At 38.9% G+C, this 12,602-nt stretch overlaps 1 protein-coding gene across 1 annotated transcript in view; it reads left to right on the top strand.

Moving 5' to 3' along the window:
- The first annotated feature begins 1,785 nt into the window (after nucleotides 1-1,785).
- The window catches only part of GPRIN2 (G protein regulated inducer of neurite outgrowth 2), a 91,181-nt gene continuing 80,364 nt past the window's right edge, over nucleotides 1,786-12,602 (top strand). Inside the window, exon 1 of the mRNA XM_044056508.1 lies at nucleotides 1,786-2,202. The gene's annotated coding sequence lies outside the window, so the exon portion shown is untranslated. The remainder of the gene's footprint in view (nucleotides 2,203-12,602) is intronic.

The following is a 12,602-nucleotide window of genomic DNA, read 5'->3' on the forward strand; positions in this document are numbered from 1 at the left end:
GAGTGATTTTTCTGTATGACTACAGTCAGTGTGATACAAATAACTTCTTCCATGCTATTATGAGGGAAGTGGTGAGAGAGATTAACCTGGATGGTATTCTGTTTGGACAGAGTTGTGGATGGCTCCATCGTGGCTCTGCTTTTCAGAGGCCAAGGTTCCACCAAACGATTTGAGGTATTAATCCCTTTTTATAGTCTTTCAGCTAACTGCCAGAAAGGGACATATGACCCAGCAACCAAAAACTGTAGAGTAGGGCAGCATAATTATTGCTAAAAATACTGTAGACAGAGCTGTTCACCTGCAAGTGGCTATATCCAGTTGTGTTGACTGAGTTGATGGGAACAGGTTCAGATGTCCACTGTTAAAGTATGTCAGAAATGTACTGTCTCCACATGTATATTCTACAGGAAGAGGGACAGAGAGCTGAAAGAGAAGAACATAGTGAAGTAGAAAATTTTCATGCAAAGCAAGAAGTGATAGCGACATGATTTTGTATGCGTTGCAGCTTATGGATGTTAATAATAAGGTTGCATGAATGCACACTTTGCTAATTATATCATAAAGTCTATTGCTCATGGGAAAAATGTGACGCACACATTCAATGAATAGCATCAAACTTGCATAGCTATAAGGGTATAGCATTCACACTGCAATATTCTTCTGTCATATCAAGAACAGGCTTTCATTTTTCACTAAAAGTATATAAACCCTTTATGATCCATTTTAATTCAAATGGTAATTTAAGCATACTACCTGGCTATTTCATTAAATGGGTCTGGAAATATTTTCTCAACCAGCTATGATGGTCAGTGGAATAGGTCAGGTGTGGGATATAATAATAATAATATTGTGACAAGTGCTCACCATAACAACAGATATCTGAAGCCATTCCTCTTTTTCCAAGGTTTCCAACCACATCATCAAGGTAGTCATGCTCCACTAAGACCAAAAGTAATAAAGCAACACCTGAGCAGATAGAGGAGGATAAATGATGCTTTTGCTTTGACAAATACTATGTTTATTAGCTGTGTACCATGCTGAAGAATGGCTGTTGCTGTTTTGTTATTACCTGGCAATTTAATACAGAGGATTAAAGCTATGGGCTTCTAACAAAGTTCAATTCCCTCACTCTCCTTTTGACAACAGGACAGCACACTAAGATACCTAACCAGGCAGTGTTTTCTAGCTCCCACTGGAAAAAACTCTTGACTCTAGTGGATTTACCTGATTAAAAGAATAAAAAAAATTCCCTTTTACTGACTGTTCATTGTGAAGTCTGTACTGTTTAACCACTAACCTAACATGTTTATAGATGCCTAACAGTAGGTTTAAACATGCAAGATATTTTCTAAAGATGCAGTTCCAGTTTGTAAAAATGCAAGATCTTTTTAAAGATGCATTTCTAGTTTGTTTAAAAAAAATGTTAGTGATGATACATAGTCCAGTTCCAGTGCCTGTATCAGCACAGAGTCCAGCCATGGAAAGAAGTATTTATATTCAGGATATTTTCACCAGGAACCTACTTTAGAAAAAAACAGAAGGAATCAAAAGCCTTTCAGTGTAAGCTGGCTTTTTTATTTTGCCATTTTAGGAAGTAGGAAAAATGGATATTTTTTTCTTTATCCTTAAAAGAAAATTAGAAAATAATCCAGAAAAGCACAAACAGGAGATATACAAACTAACTCTTCTCTGAGCCTAGTGTTACTATGGTAGCGAGAGAAGCAATATAAAGAAACAGAGGGGGAGAGGAAGAGGGAAACAGAAGAGGAGGGGGTGTCCTTTATGATTCCGCACATCCTGCCTTTTATTTGTGTGAGTGAAAATGTAATGAGAAAGAAAGGAATGTGGTAAATCCATATCAGGATGTCATTTGCCAGAGCTTTTGTTGTTTCAGCTCCTGCTGTTGCAGAGCGGTAAGGATTTGTAGCTTGCTGGGGCCCATTTCCTTAATCAGATGATGGTACAGCAGATTATCCGCTCACCACTCCATATTGTTTCGGGGAAGAGTATGTGAACATCTGTAAAGGCTGGAAAACCTGGTATTCCACTGTCCTGTCCTTAAGCTCTAAGACTGTCATTATCATTATTATGATTATTATATACGTTTTTGAAAGTGCATAGGACTGGATTTGACCCGAGTATATACTGCTTGAAAACCTCATTATTACAGTTTGCTTTCGGTCTACACTTCTGGTGCAAAAGGTAAGCTGCTGCTTTCTCTTTAGATTTGAAAACTTGAAAAGGATCGAGCAGGAAATTAAGATAAAAGGGGGGCGTGCCACCTGTGCACTGTTACTGTGGTTTTCCCAAAATATGAAACATAAAGAACCGCATGTTTTAATTTCATAAATTCGCAAGCATCTTATACTTGAAAGAGTAAACTTAAATAAGCATTTTTTTTCTCTGTTTTCCTTCTTTCTTTCTTATAATTTGCACATTCATTTTCCACATGATTGCATGCTGGTGCTGTATTGTAAGGTGCTGGGAATTTTAAACAGCCTGAAGAGTTTAGTATTCACACTGCATACTCTTCTGTCATATCAAGAACAGGGCTTCATCTTTCGCTGAAAAAATATATAACCTTTGTATGAATCATTTTAGTTCAAGTGGTAATTTAACCATATTAGTTGATTATTTCAATAAAAATAAATAAATACTGAGCTTCATTAAACAATTTATAGTAATTTCAGATTTCTTTCCTCAGTGATTGTGTGGTTTTACGGTTGATGGATTCTGAGCTTGGGCTAACAAAATATGTTTGACCATAGAATTGTAATAGCTTCACTGTGAGATATTGTTTTGTCACTTTTATTTTGAATGCTGTTTTGAAATTAGAAGATGCCCAGATAAGGGTGACTTCTCAGTCCTATTCTTCAGAGGGTAATGCTGTACTGGGACTCAGTGTAGCACATAGTACAGTTCTACAATGTACCACAGAAAGACAGGAATGGAGTAAAATGAATTTAAAAGATAATGCTTGTTGCCTTAGACTTGCCAAACTGGTTACCGTCACAAGCTTTTCCTTTCCTGCAATAATATGTTTTCTTAATGAAAGCCAGAATCCTGCATGTCAGACGAGGATTTTTATGGCCTGCCTAACCTGCTTTTTTACTTATTAGTCAAGTAAAATTTGCTTCTACTGGATGTCCATTTGTCCTGATTTGTGCATCTTAAGGAGTCCCTAGTGTATTGAATTTATATATTTTTTTCTGTTTTGCCTTTACCACTTCCTTTGTGAGGCAGTTCTATGGCTCCATAACCACCGTTTCAATGAAAAAGTACTTTTTAACATTACCTCAGTCCTTCCATTCTCCAGACTTTTATAACAAACTCCTAGTTTTCATGTAGAGCCTGTTTCTGAAATATGCGTTCCAGTTCCGCCATGTTCATTCCTCCAAAACTACTCTGAATTCACTCTCATGACTCCCGCTTCCTATTTGTCATGTAGTGAGTAGGCATTAAATGTATGTGCCAGGCTTAAATAGGATGCTGTAATGAGTGGTCACTAATATGTCATTCCTGGCTTTTTTATTTATAGATCAAAATTGCAGTCCACTGTGTGGCACAGAGGGATAAAGCCCTAATTGCACTCCTGTTAACCTCAGTTCAACTAGCAGCATGAGCATTGTCGGAGCTGAGAAGATGGCGGTAGGAGTTAGTAGCCTAGACCAGCTTTCCCATTCTTGGGAAGACAGATAGATGGTTTTGGTCAGCCCATCACTAACACAAAATTGGAGGATTTCACACTGCTGGAAAATGGCCAGGACTAACATGAGGGCTTAATCATCCCAAGTTGGTGAAAGAAACTCTCATTACTATGTGGGTGAAAGCACAATCATACACAAAGAGGGCATAGGAGGCCCCATAATAATGCAGGGGCTAACATCAGCCACCAGAGGGATAAAGTTAGGTTCTTTTTAGAAACATGATTGTCAGCATCCTAGTGATAGGACAAACCACTCCCATTATATTTTCTTATTTATTTTAGTTTCATTTGTTAACTAGAGCAGAATATAGATCTAACTGGGCCATTTTCAGGTTCAGCCCAGGAAATGCAGAACATTAAGCAAGAATTGTCATGGTAGCATAATTATGAAGATCAGTGAATATAAATATTACATTGCCTGGATGGTGGCTACTCCGGTCAGCTCTCACCTCCATGCTGGGGATAAGCACTACTGGGGGAATTAATGGGTTCAAGACCAGTATGGGATGCTTGATGGTCATCAGTCATGATAGCCAAAAGTAGTGTAGCTTTAGCAGTTGTTGTTAAGTATCTCGCTGGTCTTGCTATTTACTTATTTATTTGTTTACTTATACCTGTTCTTTAGCTTGGTAAGGTAGGCGAGTCCAAAGACTGTCCAGCTACAAAAATGTCCAGTAGCAAGACAATACTAAGGTAATAATAAAATAAGCATCATAGTGCATGATCAAGTTAATCAGAAAATGAATAAGGCATGAATACATTCAAAAATGTAACTGCACTAAAGTAGGTAGTGTTATATCAGAATCTACCTATAGCTTATTGAATGAGGAAGACTCTAAAAAGTGAACAAATATAGCAAACAAGCTCTATATGTCATCTAACAGACTGCTTGCAGTATTTAACTTTAGTTTCAGTGTGGTTTAGCCTTTTCCTAATTTCACCTTTACAAATGATGGATAGGATATTCATGTGAATTGCATTGTTTCTGTTCTGTCTGTGTCTATGTTAAGCATCTCCAGCAATATAACTCAGCAAAGAAAAAAAAAAGAAATGATTTCAAGTGTTTACATACTTCATTAAATTAGCACATTCTCTGCTTTGCTTTTACCTTATTTTTTTCTTTACAAAGCCAAGTGACTGTTATCTGCCCTTCTTATATTTGTGTCATTGTATCTTCCTTGACTTGCCTGACTTCCATTTTCTCATAATTCATAGAATTCACACCATAAAAGTTTTCCAGATAGGAGACATAAGGCAGTAGGCAATGAAGAACATGTGCAAAGGCAGTGGAGAAAAAAAGCTAAAGCGAACCAAGGGTTATGAAGAAGTTAAGAAAGCAATCAGTAGGAAGCCGAAGTGGAAGGAAGGGTAAGATATGGGAGGGGCTAAGAAGCAGTGAGTAATAAAGGGAATGAGGGAGCAGTGGCAATGTTAAGCACAGTGCAAGATCAGATAGATACAAGTGATGGGGGATCACCAGGAAGTAATTAGGGTTAAAGGTGAAGGACAGGGGGAAGTGGGACAAAAATTGACTTCAGAGAATAAGAGATACTGTGTATCAACAGAAAAAAGATGATTGTAATGCAGACTTTAGTTTTCCAGAAATGGACTAGAATATCCCTGAATCAGAGGTTTGGAGGGACAACAAAATAGCTAAAGCAGTATAACAGGAAGGTTGTATTCATCAGAACAGGGAGACAACTGGGAAGTGGAAAGAGACTGACTGACTAGTTTGCATTAAAAGAGATTAGGTGGAATAGGTGGAGGGAAGGCCTGACTAGGCAGTAGGGATCGTGCCAAATTTAGTACGCTGTAACTTTAGAACAAGAATATGTAGGAAGAATCAGACAGCAGTATGCATATTACACAAGTACAGAATATGGAAGAAGAGAAAAGATATAGAACTGGTGGATGACCAAAAGGGTGAATGACTGGGGGGGGGGGGGAAGCAAGTGTGAAAGCATTTTGAGGAATGTCCTGCAGTATGGAACACTACATATATGTTCCAAATCTGATGAAAAGGAAACTTAGTTAATACCTTTCAGCTCTGTTAAGCTTTAGTCTCGTACTAGAGAATTAACAGTGGACAGTGCCAACTATCCCAGCATAGCGGTGAGAAGTTAAAACAGCTTTCAAAGCTGCAAAACACTTCACTGTCATACAAAAAAAACAAACGTGTGGCAGAGTTTAAAGTCTAACAGCTTTTAGAGCTGTTTGTCATAACAGGAATACTTAGTTTCTGCCCCCTGTCTGGGGCAGCACTAAGTCTTTCACTGTTTTCAAAGCTGTAAAACACTTTGCACTCCAGTATTTTTATTTCATAACCAGTACTAAATCAAATCAGCTAAATATCCACATACTACAAAGAATGATTGGTTTTCTCAAACTATAACTTTTTTGTTATATTTTCTCAACAAGGATGTCAAGATTCATATCTTGAGCTTCAGTCTCTCTCTGCTCATGAAGTGAATTTCTTGCCATACATGTTTTGAACACATAATTATGTTAGCAACCAGAAGGTAAGAAGATAGAAAATGCCAAACTGGGTGAAGGAGGAGCATCAAGAAAATGTTGAAGAAAAGGGAGTGGCCAAAGAGGGACGGGGGCAAACCCATCAGCTAAACAGAATTTCACAGAATGTCCACATAAATGACTCATATTTTGATTCTGTTCCTCAGAAAATATGTGGTTTTCTGGCAAATTATTCAGGATTTAAGTAGTGAAATAATGACTGCCATGTGAGTCGTAGTCCATATCCTGTAGCAAATGCATGCTAATGTAAAACTTGTTATTCTAGCAATTATCTAAATTTGAAAGCGCAATATTTAAACTCTACCCCTAATCTGGGGCCTTTGTCGCACCATTATTTTTGGCTTTGTCCTACATTTTTGCACTAAGAGGTTAAGAGGTGTGACTTGGGAAAGAAGATTTAACAGTAAAGAAAAGCATGCTAAGGAGAAATTAGAATGGGACCTTACAAAATATATCATGGGTCATAAGAAATATTTCTTTGTGTGCTTGGGAAAGCAAATAAACTGAAGTCAAAGACTCGGGGTAGGGGATATAATTTGTGTTGGTGAACAGAAGGGGAAAAGGAAGTCATTGTTCGCACAGAAGAAGAAGAAGCATGTAACATAAGCTGAAATGTAGACAGAGCAGTAGTGTGATAGGGGAGTACAGGAGAGAGTAGAAGAGGAGCTTAGAGTACTGTTAAAGGGCAAGGAGCAAGGGTCAGATTACTTCCCCATGTTTCAGAAGTAACTGACTGACATTCTTTGGGCCCCATTCTGGTTATGTTCAATAGATTGCTAGAGGTGGGACATAGTACACAGAGGATTAGAGAAGAGCGGCAGAGGTAGCACTGAGAAACGGAGGGAACACACAAACCCTGAGGAGCTATAGGCTAGATAGTCTAACATCTATGGTAGAAAAGGAATTTGGGAAAAATATTAAGGAAGAGGCTGACAGGGTTTTAGTGGAAAATATACCGGAGAATGATTTTCAGCATGCTTATTGAGCTATTCAGTGAAGAAATCCTGTCAAATTAGTCTACTCCTCTTCTGTGACTGGGTAGCTGGGGATGTAGGCAAAAGTAGTCAGGTGGTTGGAGACATGGACTGAGGTAGTCTGGAGGATGGTGTATATTTGGATTTCAGCAAAGTTCTTGACTTCATATCAGGTAGGAGAGACTTTTCTGGAAGCTTGGAGTGGGAAATAGGGAAATAGATATAAGTTACATAGATACACAAAAATTATCTAATGAAGAAGATTCACTGGAGTGTTGTAAGGAGGTCTCTAGCTAGGGAGAAAGAGGCAACTAGTACTTTCGCATTAGGAGTCAATACAGAGACCTGCATGTTTCAATATGTATATTTCTGACATTATACCTGGAGAAGAGAGAAAACTACAGCTGCCTGCAGGTGATACTACACTATGGTTAAGATGATGTAATTTGAGAATTAACTTAAGGAAATTGATTGCTTGGGTCACAGATAACAACTAAGGTTTAATACATAAAAATGCATTGTGTTGCATCTGTTGCACAGCAGGCCAATGATAAAGTGTTAGACTGGGGAACAGAACTGTAAAGACTGATCAGGAAAATAACTTGGGAGTGCTCAACCCTGCAGTATTAAATTATTAGGAACAGAGTGAGAATGAGTAAACAAAATGCCAGGCCATATTATAAGGGGCAGTGAATTCAGGTGTGGAGAGATGAGACTGATGAAAGACAGGATGCTGATGAGGCAACAACAGGAATACTGTTTGTGAGATTGTATGGGGGTATTAAGCTGACTGTGAGCATACATTGTGGAAATCAGGATAATAAAGGCGAGGGCAGGAAATAAGTATGAAGAGCACATGGAAAGACTGGATTTATAGTAATTCAAAACTAAAATGGAAAGGGCAGTTATGATGCAAGTTATGATGCAAGGGGGAATTCAAATAACTTGGAAAAGAGACAGAAAGCACTGTCTACAGAATGAAGGAAAAAACTTTAGCCTGGATATAAGGAAACCTTTATTTATGGAGAGGATAGTGATTAAATGAAATGAGCTCTTGGGATGGGTGGTGCAGTGCAAAATCAATGACACATTCAAAAACTACATAAGATAAGTGGAATGGGGTAGTGAGAAGGGTCTATATTACATTATTGAAAGGCATTTTCATCGAACACCTTTTCATCGACACGTAAACATCGAAATACCAAAACTCCAAATGTCCACTTCAGCTAATTTTTTCCCGGGGAAAAAAATCACTTGGTCATCATCAGGAATTTTTCCTTTCCTCCACTGTAGTGCAATCTCGGAATTAGTATAGTTAGGTGGGTAAGGGGTCACAGCCCCCCACGTCGGGTCTGTGGGTGGGGGTGAAGCCCCCCCCCCACTTCATAGGGTCTGACAGTTTGTTTTGCTGTTGGTTGGCCAAGCTATTTTTTCCCCTGGGGAAAAAAGTTTGCTAAAGTGGCCGTTCAGAGTTTTGGTAGTTCGATGCTTATGTGTCAATGAAAAGGCGTTCGATGAAAATGCCTTTTGACAACATAATATAGATGTGGTGAGAAGACGGGGCAGCTACAAGGTTCTAGCTGCAACAAATGGGAAAATTAGGCAAACCACAAGTCTCCTCCTGCAAGCATTCTATATTAACATATGACAAAAGTTAAGTATAACCATTATGGCAAAAAATCTGAAAACAAATGAGGAAAACAGTTATCATAACAAGTATAACAAAGGCTAAGAATAACAAATGATGACAGCATATGGACTAAGCAGCAGCAATGGTCAAAGTCAAACATTTCCTAAAATTTCAGTAACACTTCTGGATAAATCCTCTTGCTAGCTGCTCTATCACTTTGAGTCGCTAGATAACCACATTTAAACAGCATATCCCACAGTACTTGGAATTATTAGAACACAGGTAATGATGCAGCTGTGTCCTGGTCAGTTTTAAAGCTACTTAAGAAATACTTTTACTTATGTATTCATTAATGTAGCAACTATGCTGACAGTTTTAAATCCACCAGTCCTCTTTGAGTGTGGGAATGCTTAGTTAGTGAAATACAGGGCTATAGTTCTCCAACTCCCCCACTGTTTATACTGCTGAGGATGTATGTAATAGACTCAGAGATCATCTTCTATGGGTCTATTTCAAAACATCTAAAACCCATAACATCGAATTTCATAACATCGAGACCAGAACATCTAAAACCCATAACATTGAATTTCATAACATCGAAAATGTGCATCATAACATCGAACACTGCAAATCACGTGAAAATAACATCTCCTCCACATATAATGACACCAAACTACCAAACACACTTTTTACTATGTTTCTGCAGGGGGCAAGCCTGCCTGCACCCCCACACCCCCCGTAAATTAAATATACCAACTCCAAGATTGCACTACAGTGGGAAAAAGTTAATTTCCTAACCCCACTGTATCAAGCCCCCCTGCAGAAATGTAGTAAAACGTGTGTTTGGTAGTTTGGTGTCGTTATATGTGGAGGGGATGTTATTTTCATGTGATTTGTAGTGTTCGATGTTATGATGCACATTTTTGATGTTATGAAATTCGATGTTATAGGTTTTAGATGTTTTGGGTTTTAGATGTTCTGGTCTCAATGTTATGAAATTAGATGTTATGGGTTTTAGATGTTTTCAAGGGGACCCTCTTTTATAAAAATACAGGTATATGATGCACGGGTCTATATTAGATCAGCGAACACTTAAACAAGCGAATGATTGAGCGACCTTATTTTAGCGAATGTTTAAAATATCGAAGCAACAGAAACCCGATTTTTTTTCCTATGGAAAGAATTTGGTTGTCAGTTTCTGTTGCTTCGGTATTTTCAGTGCTGTGGTGGAAAGTTACGGGTCGGATTCGGGTAAGTGTGCGATTGTGTGGATGTGAGTGTTAGGGTGGGTTAGGCGAGTTAGGGTTAGGGCTCGGGTTAGGTATGTGTGCCTTTGTGTGGACGTGAGGGTTAGGGTGGGTTTAGGTGAGTTAGGGTTAGGGAGCGGGTGAGGTGAGCGTGCGATAGTGACGGACCTTAGGGTTAGGGTTTGGGTTAAGGTAAGTGGATAGTTAGTGGTGTGTGCATAGTTTAGTGTAAGGTTAGGTGTCAGATTTTAGGTGTATGTGTGTGGATTTCTGTTTGTTTGGTGTGCTTGTGTTGTGTCTTGTGTGTATGTGTTTTGGATCAGCAATTTTTTTTCCCCTAGGAAAAAAATCACTGATCTGACAGTTCGAGATTGTAAGCTTTCGCTTACATAAGGTCGATCAATCAGTGTTCGCTTTTTTAAGTGTTCGCTGATCTAATATAGACCCTGATGCACTGTTGGTAGAAGGCTGCTACTTTCTGTGTCTATCAGGATTTCAACGAGGGCATTGCACAGCTGCTCCAAAACATTGAGCCCACTGCTAAGTTATGGGCCTCACAAGTCTGGAGCTGAAAATTGTTAGAGTTCAATTTATTTGGTGTTATGGATAGATGTTGGCCCAATGAAAACAGTTTTGACGAACATAAAAACATATGAAAAATTTTGTGAAACTACTTTCAGTGAACCTCTGAGGAATATTTTTTTTCCAGAGGGAAAGCCTCCTACACCCCCATGTGGGAAGATACCCACATATCCCCACGCAACTTATATATACCAACTTCAAGGTCATGCAGCAGTGGAGAAAGATGTAAACTTTACAGTCACTGAAAGGAGTTTTAGTGACCTTTCCTGGATCATTTTATATTCACTAAAACACCTGAATGGATCAACAGAAAGTTGGTGTGACAACAGCACAGGTTTTCAGACTAAAGTGGGAGTAGAAGCAGCAGCAGCTATTTCAGATATGTGGGTCTAGAGATGTGGCTCCATCAGTCCCTTCATTAATCCAGCCCTGACTCAACCCATTCTTAATTTCATTCTGTGAGCATCTTTGTGACAAGTTTCCCTCCTTTGTTTGTCTGTGAAGTCCAAGCAGCCCACCTCTGCTTATCTAACTTACTATCCCAAGATCAGTCAAAAATACTGGCAGCAACACTGATGCCAGGCTTACGTTTTAAGTAAATGAATAAGAATACTGATGTGGTTTTAACAGTCTGCGTTTAGGAAGATAACGGGAAGTAAGAGACGATATCATTTCATGTATCGTGCATTATATTAAGAAAAAAACATGTATGTTCAAATTTATTTATCTGTCCTTTGTTGACTAAGTTAGTCCCACTAGACCAGTAGCCTTTTTCATAAGTTCATAGATGTGTGTACTAGGCTAATAGCCCTGGAGCCTTTACAAGCCTAGCCCATAGTAGTGCCCTGGCATCGTGCCACCTGACATTAGTTTCCAGTGCCTCTATCAAGTAGAGCCACTGGAGTGATCCCCGGGGTGAACTTTCTATTTCCCATCCACTCATCAAGATTTCTCTTGAAGAGGGCCAGTGAGGTGCTCTGATTGACATGCATGGGAAGTCTGTTCCAGAGCATGGGCAGTCTCTGGGTTATGAATTCAGGGGTATTTATACTACTAGGGTAAATTTGGCCAGAGCATCAGGGAACTTCTCCTACTCTTTTCGATAGGTGCCACGGGATCTTTTACAACTACTTGAACTACCAACAGTTCAGGCAGAAGAGACCTCGGTTTGACATCTCATTGAAAGGACAACACCCTCAGGAGTGCAGCACTCCATTATAGTGTACTGCAGTGTCAGCAATCCATCTACCTGGTGTGGGAATAAAACCCACAGCTTTCTGCACCAAAGATAAGCATACTACCTGTTGCTGTACTGACACAGCAGATCTTGAATATAAAGTTGGATAACATGAGCTTACTATGTTGACATGTTTATTCCTTTGTTTTAGGTAGAATGGTATGGAGTTAAATGTTAGAGGCTGTTGTTAAATGCATTGAATAATAGTGACAAAGGAGAACTGAAAACAGTAGATTTTCTGCATCTGGATGAAAGTAATAGTATGGCATTCGCAAAAGTATGTTTTCCTGAATTCATTATGATTATTTACATCTCATCTCACTTAGCTGAGGTACAGTTTAGCACAGCCAAAACATTAAACAAACATGCTGGCTCACAAACCCAACCACTCAAAAAAAATCACCATATATCGTCAAATAATTGCTTTGACAAGTGAGGTAAGTCCCTTTTCATGCTTGATTTTTGTATATACTAACTCTGAGTTTTCACAAATGCAGAGATAAGTGGAATAAAAGGGTTGGAGGGTGGTCTAATGGTTAAGGTGCTTTCCTTACAAGCACAAAGTGCAGGGTTTGAGTCTCACAAGGGATAATTGCTTAGGCTTAAAATGGCTCACAAGGGCAGTTAGCTTAGTTACTAACCTATGGAATATGTGAAGCAAAATAAAACTAACCTTTTCCCTCTTTTCATCTTC

This window comes from Protopterus annectens, chromosome 14.part0, assembly GCF_019279795.1.
Source record: "Protopterus annectens isolate FY-2018-M chromosome 14.part0, PAN1.0, whole genome shotgun sequence".
NCBI lineage: Eukaryota > Metazoa > Chordata > Ceratodontiformes > Protopteridae > Protopterus > Protopterus annectens.